Consider the following 12,976-nt stretch of genomic DNA (forward strand, 5'->3'; position numbering starts at 1 on the left):
TGCTTAAGGAGTTTAATTTAATGGCAATATTAAACATGTTACAACAACAAAACCCAAGATCTTATAGCCATTTTTGTCCTCAACATTCACACTGCCTCAGTATCTTCTAACTGAATTATGCATGACACAGCAGCTAATTCATTAGAGTCAGACTTTCCATGAGTGCATGTGGATATTAGCTTTATGCTATGAATTCAGACAAACCGCTGTTTCCTGCCTTCACTCACAGTCAACAATTTTAAATGGTAATAAGTGTGAGATGTAGAGGTGTAAGGGTCTGAGAATCACCGGACCCCAGACTCGCATAACATATAAAGACAAAGAGTGTTTATTCTGCAGAAACAACCAGCATGTGAGGGTCAACCATTCATGAAAATGGCAACTACGGTAGAGCTCACAGGCCCTTTTTTATGCTGGGCTGTGAGAATGTTCTAGAAGCATTAGGTAATTTCTAATGTGATTTTAGGGGCCAAAGTGGCGATAGTACAATTTTGATTACCTACTATGTTAGTTCTTCTATATTTAGAGAGTGGGTAAGGTAATCTAAAATTTCATTGGTGAGTGCTGGGGAGGTCACATGGGTTGGCTTCTGATTGGCTTGTGCCAGGTGGTCAGTGGTCTGCATTTCTATGTCATGAACAGTTAATGACAGGATAAGATAAGGCTGTCCAGTACAGGTGGCCCGTCCTGAGATAAGGGATTTTCCCATTCTTGTGGCTATCTCCAGGCTGTTCTTTGGGAGGGGAGTTTTATGACCTTGTTCCTGGAAATTATGGTATGCTCCTGGAGCTGGTGACTTATGGCCAACTCCTGGGACTGGTGGCTTTCTTTTTGAAATCAGGCCTGGTCCTAAAATGGAGACAAATGGGGTTTATGTTGTCCTTTTAGAGGTATAATGTAGGAAGATAATTAAAAACTTACTCTTAAATTTCTTACTTTCCTTTCTTGGCACTGCTAGCTCTGACAATGCTGAGACAGGCCAGCATACCTAGAACACTGGCCTTACTTGAGACTCACGGGCTGGGCAGAATGGAAGGAAGGAGAATCACCAAAGCACACTTTGTTAAGAAGTGCCATGATGACACCTAACCTTACATGCTAATTTAAAAGTGATATTGAGGAAAGGGACTTAGAGGAGGGATAGGCTCTAGGGTATGAGGGACATAAGGGGGTGAGGGTGGCAGTGACAATCTTTAGAATGCACTGTAGGAAATTATCAAAGAACAAGTTTAATTATGTAAAAAGTAAAGGGCACACAATTTTTAATTGGTATATAACCAGTTAGACATGTGATGAGAAATGAAGCTTTGGAGTCAAACATGGGATTCAACTCTACGTCCTGTGTCACCAGTATTAGCTAATGATATTTCATCTACCAGCATTCAAGCTGTTCTCAACATTTCTTTATCTTTCAACACTATTCACATGTCCAATAAATTGCTAAGTCCTAATAATTTTACTGAAAGCTCTGTCCCTTCTTCGATCTCCTTGTATCACTGCCTTAATTCTGATGACCTGTCATCCCACTGTTCACTGGGCCCACTGCTCATGGCTTTGCACCCTCCACAGAACAGCCAAGGTCATAGCTCTAGAATATACACAGGACTGCAATGCTCACCAATCTCAATGAGTTCATTCCACAAACTTCCACACCCAAGACATGGCTTACAGCAATAAAAGCTGGTACTCTATCCTCCAGTTCCTAACTACTGCATTCCTACACCCAATCTCATCAGTCTTATACTGCAAACCTGTATTATTCTTTTACAACTTTGACCTTTTATGTATGTTCGTCTGATATTAGAAGTCTTTAACCGCCTAGCAAATCTCATATTACTCTTAAGAGACAGTGTATAGTGTCTCAAAAGTGACATCTTTCTAACTGTGAACAGGGCATGATCCCTTTTTTCTCTCTGTGCAGCCACAGCACCTGCCCATACCATTGCACTGTTATTTGAGAACCTTGTGTTGATACATTTCAGTTACTAAAGTGAGATTATTGAGGGCAAGACTATTTTTATTTCTCTATCATAGCCATGAAAACTAATCCATCTAACTTTGATGTGGAGAGATTCCATTTGATCTGCTCAATACTAGAAGTTTTATGCAAATATCATGTCCTTCGATTATGTTAAAGGAGAAAAGTCAGCTTTATTAAAAAAGTTTTGATGGTGAGGTCAGCTTACTCTTTATGGAGTTGTGTCATTTTTTTCAAGAGAAAAGAATATCTGCAGCACAACTTCACATTAGTGCCAACCAGGTTCAGACACACACTTTTCTCCCAGATTATAGAGTTTGGTTTTGGTTTTAATATGGTATTGTAATATCTGAAGGTTAAACAAGCAGGCCAGTTTTACAGTACAGCTTGTCAGTGCATTGCTTTAACACAGTCACTGCTGTGGTTTAAATGTGAAGAGTCCACCCTAGGGCTAGTGTCTGGCGGCTCTCTTTGGTGGAGGATGTAGGACACAGGGCAGAGGCTCTGAAGCTTCACAGCTTGAGTCCCCTTCCTAGTTCAGCTCTGCTGCCTGACTGCCAGGTTGGTTGCATGCTCCTGCTGTCATGCCTTCCTCTCCATGGTGGACTCTGTCTCTCTGGAATGGAGCTAAAATAAGCCTCTTGTCCCTTCAGATGCTTTGGTCATAGCAACAGGAGAGAAAAAAGACAACCACAGGACATAAAAACTATGGCTCAGTGTCCTACAGTTTTTCCAGCAAGCATTATCTGCCTTCAAGATATGACTCACTGCCTGCTGCTTAATTCCATACACTGAAGACTTCTGCATTATTGTACATGCTTCCACAGAAGTTATGTGGCTTATATCATGGGATCCTCCTCTATCACTTAACTAAACATCTTAAAAATAATCTCTGCAGAGTAAGCTGAATTTTGCTAACACAGCATTAGGATAGTGAAGCACTTCACAAGCCATTTAGTTCCATAGTCACCTGGTGCAATTTTTATCAGACTACAAATGATAATGGTAGGTTTTTTTTTTTAAAACAAATCACCCCACTTTAAAAATAGCACAGCATATGTAGCAGAAGATGCCTAGTCGGCCATCATTGGGAAAAGAGGCCCCTTGGTCTTGCAAACTTTATATGCCCCAGTACAGGCGAACACCAGGGCCAAGAAATAGGAGTGGGTGGGTAGGGAAGCAGGGCGGTGGGAGGATATAGGGAACTTTCGGGATAGCATTTGAAATGTAAATAAAGAAAATATCTAATAAAAAATTGGAAAAAATATTTCATTCAGAATGGCTGTCTTTAAGAAAATAAATAGCAGATGCCTTCAAGAGAGAGATGGGCTTTACACAGTGTTAGTAGGATTGTTATGTCAACAACTGTGGAAATCAGTATGAAGGTTCTTCAAAAACTAAAAATAGAATGTCCATGTGACTGAAAAAAAACAAAAATAGCACAATTATTAGGGAGTTTATTAAGGTTCTTATTACTATATATCTCTAATGAAAACACAAAATAGCCTCTTATAATCACTAATTAAAGAGGTTTATTACCCAATTTTAATTTGCCTATAAACTTTTATATTTATCATAAATTTCTGTAAAACCATTATTAATAATTTAGAATTCACAAAAAATTATAAAGAAGCAAAGTCCATCTTCCAGTCAAACTTAAGCTACTCAAGTTGAACTAGATATGTTTTGCAGGGACAGAAGGCAGCTGCATATGAGAAAGAGCATGCTCAAAGGTGCCCTCTGGTGTGGTGTGTATATGTATGGAGTGCTAGAAGAGAGAGAGACTACAAAGTAGGTGCTGCCTTGATTCCTCCTGGTCATTGTGATTCCAAATGTGAGCCCTCAGTACACTGAGCTTAATTCTAGGCCTACCTAAAATATAGCACAGCTTCTTAATTCAAGCAATATAATCATTTTATCTCACACAGAGTAGGATTCACACCCACTGTATTGGACTTTGACAAGATTAATTTACACAGCTATGCCTTCCTAAGGAATTTCTCAAGGACATTTCTGACTACACAAGTTTCACTTTGTGTGTTGACTTTAGAATATGAATACCAAGAATAAGATATGGCCTTCAACTCACTGCAATCCTCGGCCCTTAGCCTTCTGAGTATTGATATTACAAGTGTGAGTCATGATGCCTGCTTTGTCCTGGACTTAAAAATACTGACTGTTCAAACCCACTGCCCTGAAATATCTTCTCAAGCATGTTGATCAACCTCTTGGTTTGAAAAGAACACATACACAGCACTAAGTTATGAAAGAAAATGTATCAGCTGTGCTCGTCCATAGCACAATGGACTAGCTGCATTTTTCTTGTTTGTGTTTGGGAGAAGGGGCATTCATGTAAAAGAACAAGCTGAGGAAATGGGTTCCCTTCTATCATTTGAATAGCCCAGGGATCAGTCTTCAGTCCTCAAGATTGGTAGTAAGCATCTTTAACGCCCCCCTTCGTGCCCCCAAACAATCTCCTCACCAGCCCTTTAGCAAGACTTTTATATAATCCTATTGATTGTACCCTCCATCTTCTCCCCCATAAAGTGAGGACAACACACCCACTGAATTGAATTACATGTGGTTGTCTTATGATTTAATGTTTTCCACTTAAATGAGACTTTTTATATAAACAATTCTCGATTATCTAATCTAAAGCCTACTGCCCCCAACCCCTCAGTATGTATCTGTCTCCACAGAACTGACACTGCTTAAAGTTCACTTATTTTTTTACTTTTATTATGTCTTATCCCTCTTTTATGGGAATTTCACTAATGGCCTTGCACCTACTACTAAATCCTGCAGATGTGCAATACTACAGCTCAAGGTCAATGTTCGATAATGTATTTTACAGAGATGAAAAGCTAACACTAATGATAGGTAACATATTCCAAGAAAGAATGTCTTGATATCATGAAGGGAGTCCTAGGAAAGGTGGAACATGTGGTTGGTAAAAGAATAGAGGGAATGGATATTAAGTTAAACTAAGAATGCTGAACGTTTTGATGTCCAAAGAAGAGTCCCACTGAGTCACTACAGGACAAGGATCTTGGTGACTGGTGTGTACCATAGAATGGCACCATTCCTGCCCTTTGCAGTCTTTCCTTCCTGTTTACCACACTCCACACTATTAACCTCTGAGTCATCCAGCAAGATTCTGATCATCATTTAAAGTTTCATATAGAAACAGCAATAGGGAGACAACACAAATTAAGCGTCCAGGTATCTGTTTGCTTTGATAGTCATGTTTTTTTGTTTTTGTTTTTGTTTTTTGAGACAGGGTTTCTCTGTATAGCTCTGGCTGTCCTGGAGCTCACTTTGTAGACCAGGCTGGCCTCGAACTCAGAAATCTGCCTGCCTCTGCTTCCTGCGTGCTGGGATTAAAGGCGTGTGCCACCATGCCCTGCGATAGTCATGTTTTTTAAAATGTCAAGCATTTATAATAAGCCTGTGCTTCCTGTAATTTCATAATTGAGAAATTATGTTAAGACCTATCGTCTCTCTAAATTCTGGAAATTCTACCAGTTGGATTTTAGGGCGAACCTCCCCCTGCCATGCTTGCTCCAAATCGGGGTAGCAAAATCAGGAGACCTTGCTCTTGTCTTAATACTTAACCTGCCATAACCAATATGAGCAACTTCACAGGTTTTGAGGCCTGGAATGACTGTTGTATTTTACAGGCCTGAAATTCTTCTATCAAACTGGGTTACAAACTAGATGACTCTGTTTCTATCTGGATCTTTACAGAAATGTGCAATCTAGAGATTTATAATAGGGACTAAAAAAATACTACAAATTGGTCTATCTATGTGAATCTGTTTCATTACTCTGAATCCAAGACTAGGAACTCTGTAAAACCAGATAAGTAAATAACCCAGAAGAGGTTTAGGCAGACAAGGAAATATAGGGGAAGTCAGTAATTCAATACATGATTACAAAAGCAAAGCACTGCTTATTTGTGCAAAGACAAAACTTGTTTAAGAATAATGTGTTTCTAGACACTTTCCCAGGACTCAGTCTCACTAATTAAAGGGTAAGGTGACATGACCTGAGGGAGAAGCTGTTCCTTGCAGCCCACACACATGACACTCCACACACCCTCTGCATACTTAAGGAAACCTTGTCTTTTTGGAGCAGAGAAGCTCAGGAGTCCTTATGAAACCTAAGAGGGTAACTCAGAACAGTAGTACTAGAATCAGGCAAGTGTAGGCCGCACCCACATGCAGCTTCTGTCTGACTTACACTTGCCATGTGCCTGTGAGATATGCTTTGCATCTAAGACAGTGAAGAATTATGCTGATGCATAAAATTATCTCATTCCATTCTTTCAATGGAGTATGTCTTAAGTGTACCCAGATATAGATATTTTTTAACTCTAGAAAAGGAAAATACTCATCAGGTTATTTACATAAGGCAGAATAAAAATCCCATTATAAAGTCGTCAGTGAATCACTGCTCAATTAACCCTCTAGAGAGGGGTTGCCCTTCTTGCCACTAGTCCATATCTGTCTGGGATTCTGTGAGGGTTTTGAGCTCCTGTAGGTAAGATAGCAGGGCACTGGGACTGTTTTATATCAAGCCAGGCCATGTTTCCTATTCCTTTTCTATATGAAGATTTTTCTAAAAGATTTTCATCACACTTAAACTTTGTGTGTTTATTACTTGTTATGCTTGAAACTTGAACAAACAGGATCTTAATAAATGTGCTTTCAAGTCTACCGGCCAACACCTACAATATCCTGATGGACATCTCCTTACAAGCACCACCTGGTTAACTGGTAACTGGAAAGTAGCAGCGCATTCACACATAGTCACCTGATGAAGTGCAGGTTTTAATTGCCCACTCAGTGGTCCAAGTAACTACAGCTAAGGCCCAATTTCACCACCACCCCAGTTCTGGTTTCTAAGATACAGGGTAATTAAAGCAACAATAATGCCACAAATGCACATGATTTGAACTTATAAACCTTAAATTGTTTATTGATTTTGAAATAATTTTTTCCTCAATTACACAAGATTAGCTTCAAACTGTAGTTATTAAATAAGCTTTCAGGTAGATACATGTCTACTATTGTTGAAAGCTGTTTCTTAAAGATAGTATGTACCTAGATTAATCTGCATATTTCAAAAACTGTAAGTGCAGAATATACATCAACTAGAGTTAATACCAGGAATCCACAAAACAGTTAGACTTCAAAAACTCTTAATGAAATACAAGCATGTGTCCTTGACTAATACTATGCTCAACTCATTCTGTACTGTTAAAGAAAAAAAAAGCATAGTTCCTGTGCCCACGGACTGTTTCTAGTTCTCTAGGTAGCCACTGGCTCACTAAGATGCACACCCAAGAATACAACATGGTTCAAGTTTGACTGAACTGCACAGGCAAAACCTCTAATTACAGTCTTTCATAAAGCACACAAAATGGCAGATCTGCTAAACTCAGGGTGCTAATGCTGGGGTGTCAAGGGCAGGAACACTGACACAAAAGAAGTCTCCAGAGCATACAGCTCGTTTTATTTTACACTTTTATATTTTAGGTCACAGTTTGGGGGAAGGAGACACAATGCTGCCTTACAAAAGACATAGTAGTGCCTTGTTTGAGCTACCAACCTCTGAGCCACAAGGAAAAATGTCAGTCATCCATTTGTTAAAACTAAAATTTCCATCTGCAGCTTACAATATGCAACACACATTTTAAGTAGCTGTGGACAAAAGAAATAACAATGACAAAGGAAGCCCTTGAAAAGCAAGCCATCTTCCTTGGTTTACCCCTCCCTTATGGCTGAGCCATCTGTCACTACAGTCCTGTCACATTGTTTCCACAGGCTCTGAAACACTACATCAGCACCACACTTAAAACATGTGGTCCAGCATTTACCTTAATTTGAGTATAATCTACAAATGCCACTGATGGAGTCATTTCTCAAATAAGAACAAACATTGAGCACGCTGTAGCCCTGGGTGTATTTCAGCAAGAACACTGGTGTAATTCACTGTAGAAGCCATTACAAGATGACTGTCTATCTGCAACATTCAAGGATCACAGTACACACTCACAGGCAGGAAATATTCTTAAGCATTACAGGATAATTCCAACATGTAATTGTACAGGCTGTCTAAAATTAATAAAAGGCAAGTGTGCAAGCTTTGGGGTGGGGGGGTTCTTACCAAAGAGCTTAGTGCTTCCTTTCCTTGACCACAGAGAGACATGCTCACACTAAATGCCGTACAAATCAGATATGCAATGCCAGGTTACTTACCTTAGAAAAGCTGATTTATTCCTTGTGATTACAAGTCACAAATGGCTGGAGAACAACTCCCTTCATTTGTTCTTCCAGTGAGCAGAATGAAATCTCCCAATAGCCCAGTGCACTGCTGATAATCTCACACTACACAGGCTCCCCTGCTAACCCTATGTTCCCAGCCCCGAAAGGATAATCACATTCCGGCAGCGGGGAGTGAACAGATGGTGGATTCCATGGTAACCAGCCCTCCTAAGGCGATTGGTAGAAGTGTGTGACTCAGGCTTCTTGGGTAACAATCATAGTCTTTGTGCTCCTGCCCTGCAAAGCCCCAGTGAAGAAGCATGCACAGTTACTCACAGGGCTTGCTCAGCAGGTGTTTGGCTATATAAACCAGGCAGTGCAGACCAACTAAAAGCTTTCTACAAATTGACGCTTGCCAGGACAAAGTCCTAATGTTTCAGAGAGCCATGCTGCTGACTGAGGATGAAAGGTCGCAGAAACATAACTGCACAAACAGAAAAGTTCACTTGCAAAGTCAAGATAGCATGTTGTAGAAAAGTAAGCTGCATCAGTGGGTCATTTCCGGATCTATCATTGCCCACAGAACTGAAAATGGTTTTGTATGTTTAGGGATTTTTAAAAACAAATATATTTAAATATACTGAATATCTTATCTTGGAAATAAAGTAAAGTTTTAAACAGCAATTGTTTAAAGAAAAAACTGTGATTTATTTATTTTTTTATTTTTTGTTCTTTGTTGAATGGGTGGAGAGGCTATAAAGGTTTTTAATGAATATATCTAGAGCCTTAGGTGTTCATGAGAAGCTTGCAATGTCTTGGGTTTGCAATGACTGACTTAAATTTGTTTCTGCACGCATGAAGATTACATGCTGACTCAGCAGGGAAACTGCCAGTTTCTCAGTTGTATTCACTAAAAAGTCAGAAAATAAGATTGTAGTGTGAAAAGCAAATCAATCCTACCACACAGAAAACACACACTGGGATAATTCATTCCATGGGCACTAAAAATAGTACAAGAAAGTAAACTTTTAAAAGGACAAGATAAAAAAGTTAAGAAAAACATAAAAAGAAAGCAAAGCAGGTAGACTGCATACAGCACTGCAGGTTCACCTGCCCTCGCTCCCTTTATCAGCACTCTATACCAAACATTTCAGAACTCTCTTCTTGGCAAAAATATATAATACAAATATTAAAAGGACAAATATAAGTATCCCTTGTAGCTGGAATAAATTTATCCCTATAAGAATAATCAAAAGAACCAAGTAGGATGTTGCTTTAAAGTGTAGGCATTTAGTTTTAGAGAAAGAAAACCATGCAAGTATTAATATCTTTTGAAAAACAAAACCCATCAGAATTTCATTTCAGCAACAGTGACTATAAAAAGAGAAGAAACCTGAAAATAATATTGTCAAGAAATGTGGATTAACTATTTGGGAAAAAACAGCATAAACTCTTACTATAAGATATTATTAAAATAAGTATACGGTGTTGAAAGACAGATAGATCCAGTACAAAGACCCTAAGAAAAAGAAAGGGTCATAGCTTATTTATAATGTTTTAAGCTTATTTATTCTTTAGACTTCATGTATAATATAACATATTGTATCTTATGTTCCCATTACCCATTCTTATATCTCCTTCCTTATTTGACTACTTCTTAAAAAGATGGAAATATTAAAGAAAATTTCGTGAGAGAAGTAATAGTATAATGGTTAAAATCATTGACCATTCCATGCTTCTAAAATTCACTATAAATAAATACACTCTCAATTTCCAAAGCTCTTACTTTAAGACTTGAGAATTTAAGACTCTTAAAATGCCCCATTTAGTGATTCATCTACATAGTTAATGTACTGGCTGGTTTTGTGTGTCAACTTGACACAGGCTGGAGTTATCACAGAGAGAGGAGCTTCAGTTGAGGAAATGCCTCCATGAGATCCAACTGTAAGTCATTTTCTCAAATAGTGATCAAGGTGGGAGGGCGCATTGTGGGTGGTGCCATCCCTGGGCTGGTAGTGTTCTATAAGAAAGCAAGCTGAGCAAGCCAGGAGAAGCAAGCCAGTAAGTAACATCTCTCCATGGCCTCTGCATCAGCTCCTGCTTCCTGATCTGCTTGAGTTCCAGTCCTGACTTCCTTTGGTGATGAAAAGCAATGTAGAAGTGTAAGCTGAATAAATCCTTTCCTCCCCAACTTGCTTCTTGGTCATGATGTTTGTGCAGGAATAGAAACCCTAAGACAGTTAATAAACCACCCAGGGGTCCATCCTATAATCAGCCACCAAATGCAGACACTATTGCATACGCCAGCAAGATTTTGCTGAAAGGACCCTGATATAGCTGTCTCCTGTGAGGCTTTGCCAGAGTCTAGCAAATACAGAAGTGGATGCCATAGTCATCTATAGGATGGAGCACAGGGCCCCCAATGTAGGAGCTAGAGAAAGTACCCAAGAGCTGAAGGGGTCTGCAACCCTATGGTGGAACAACAATATGAACTAATCAGTACCCCCAGAATTCGTGTCTCTAGCTGCATATGTAGCAAAAAATGGCCTAGTTGGCCATCATTGGGAAGAGAGGCCCCTTGGTCTAGCAAACTTTATATGCCCCAGTATAAGCCAGGGGAAAGCCAGGGCCAAGAAGTGGGAGTGAGAAGGGTAGGGGAGCAGGGTGGGGGGAGGGTATAGGGGACTTTTGGGATGGCATTTGAAATGTAAACGAAGAAAATATCTAATTAAAAAAAAAGACAGTTAATAAACAACTCACATACAGCACTCCAAACCTCCCATAGTTCCCTACAACCTTCTGTGACTTGGCTACTCTAGCCCTTCACACAGAAGCTAACCTCCTAGGAACTCTCTTGGTTACTTTTCTCATTGTTATAACAAAGTACCTGATAAAGGCAACTTAAGAGAGGAAGGCTTTGTTTTATATCCCAGTTAGAGAACACAGTCAATCCTGGCTCAAAGGAAGGGCTGGAACAGTGTTGAGAGGCAGCTGCCATGCTGCATCTGGACTCAGGAGGCGAAGAAGACTTCTTGCTCAGCAGACTGTCACCTCTTTGCCCAGTTTAGAAACATCCCCATGCAATGGTGCCACAAAGCTTGGGACAGTTCTTCAACCTCAGCTAACTCAGTCCAGAAACTGCCTCCCAGATGTACCCAGATGTTTACATGCTGGATGCTTCCTGACTCTGCCACACTGCAATCAATCTTAATCAACACAGGAAACTATACTTGTCTATCTATCCCTGACATCTCACATCCAACCCAAATTCTCACATGCTGTAGTTTCTTCAAATCCAGCTGTTTGTTACCACCTCTACAGCTCCTACCAGGCTTAGGCACACCAACTCTCACCTGGACTCCTTACTAAATTCCTAACTGGATTCTGCCTCCACTTTTATTGAGTCCCTACATAACTGGCCCCAGGAACTTCTATTAACTCACCTCCTACAACTCTCTCTGCCTGCTCTGAGATTTCCAGATGGAATCTGTCACTGCGCCCTATCGCCACATTTTCTCACTAGCTTGGGTGGAGGTGATGTTCACCCCGGGCAGAGTTATCTGTACATATTTTTCTTCACTCTGGCGGCCCTTCATGCACAGGCTATGTATGCAATGTGAAACTCTGGGCAACCGGTACCAAGGGTCTTAAAACAACACTAACCAAAAATGATGCATGAATTTTAAAAATGTCCTATATAAGTGTTTCCTCTATTGCAAACCTAAAAGTAACCTAAGATTCCAACATAAGACTAAGTTATACAAATAATAATGTCAATATCTTGTACAGACTATTATGTTGCTTTGGCTTACGGTGATAACATAAAAAAAGCAAAAACAAAAACAAAATGTCTATAAGACCTGCTCTGAAACAGAAAATCAAGGTGAAGAATATTTGGTGAATCAAAGCTGTTGACTACAATGGTTGCTGGAAAAAAACAAAGGAGGAGAAAGAGGTGGGTGGGGTGAAGTAGGGAAGAGAAACACAGTCAACCAGGGGGCACAAAATACCTTAAATAACACACACACAACAGTAACCTATTTCCTTCAAGTAGTCCTGGCTTTCCATTCATTCCATTCAGGTTGGCATTCTCAAGACCCGATCACTACGCAAAGCCCTATCTCTGTATATATGACCTTCAATGCATGCACTTTTGGGGGAACACATCATATACAAACTTATCAATAACAATACACCACAAAAAACATATGGCAAAGTTTATTGTATATTATTAATAATGGTACACTATTTATTCAGTTCTTGGTATGTGTCATGTGCTATAATAAATACTTCCAACTGTGTAAACCTCAGGTATGATATTATCTGTATCCTCATACTATTAGGTATGAAGACTGAGATACAGATTTTAAGTATTTTGTTATAGATTTTACCACTGAAATTTGAACCTGGTTTATATAAGAACAAAGCTTTGGATATGTTGCTATGCCCTCCAACTCATGCATTTTAATGACAAAAAAAAAAGGCTTATATACATGTCTTGGCTGGCTTTTCTATTGATGAGATAAAACATAATAACTATGATGGCTTAAGTAAGAATGAGCCCTATATGCTCATATATTTGAATGCTTAATGACCAGAGAACGGTACTATTTAAAGCATTAGAAGGAATAGGAAGTATGGCCTTGTTGGAGGAAGTGTGTTCCTGGGAGTGAGCTTTGAGGTTTCAAAACCTCATGCCTCTGCCCCCCCCCTCCCCGCACACCCTCCT

General features: G+C 39.6%; 1 protein-coding gene across 5 annotated transcripts in view; it reads right to left on the bottom strand.

Moving 5' to 3' along the window:
• The window catches only part of Fgd4 (FYVE, RhoGEF and PH domain containing 4), a 185,635-nt gene that overhangs the window by 120,820 nt on the left and 51,839 nt on the right, over positions 1 to 12,976 (bottom strand). The window contains exon 1 of one of the 5 annotated variants that reach the window (XM_029470309.2): positions 8,584 to 8,621. The exons of 3 other annotated variants lie outside the window; for them this stretch is intronic. The gene's annotated coding sequence lies outside the window, so the exon portion shown is untranslated. One more of the 5 variants, XM_029470308.2, reaches the window with a different exon arrangement.

This window comes from Mus caroli, unplaced genomic scaffold (genome assembly GCF_978045245.1).
Source record: "Mus caroli unplaced genomic scaffold, Mus_caroli_1 scaffold_17, whole genome shotgun sequence".
In the NCBI taxonomy this organism is placed as follows: domain Eukaryota; kingdom Metazoa; phylum Chordata; class Mammalia; order Rodentia; family Muridae; genus Mus; species Mus caroli.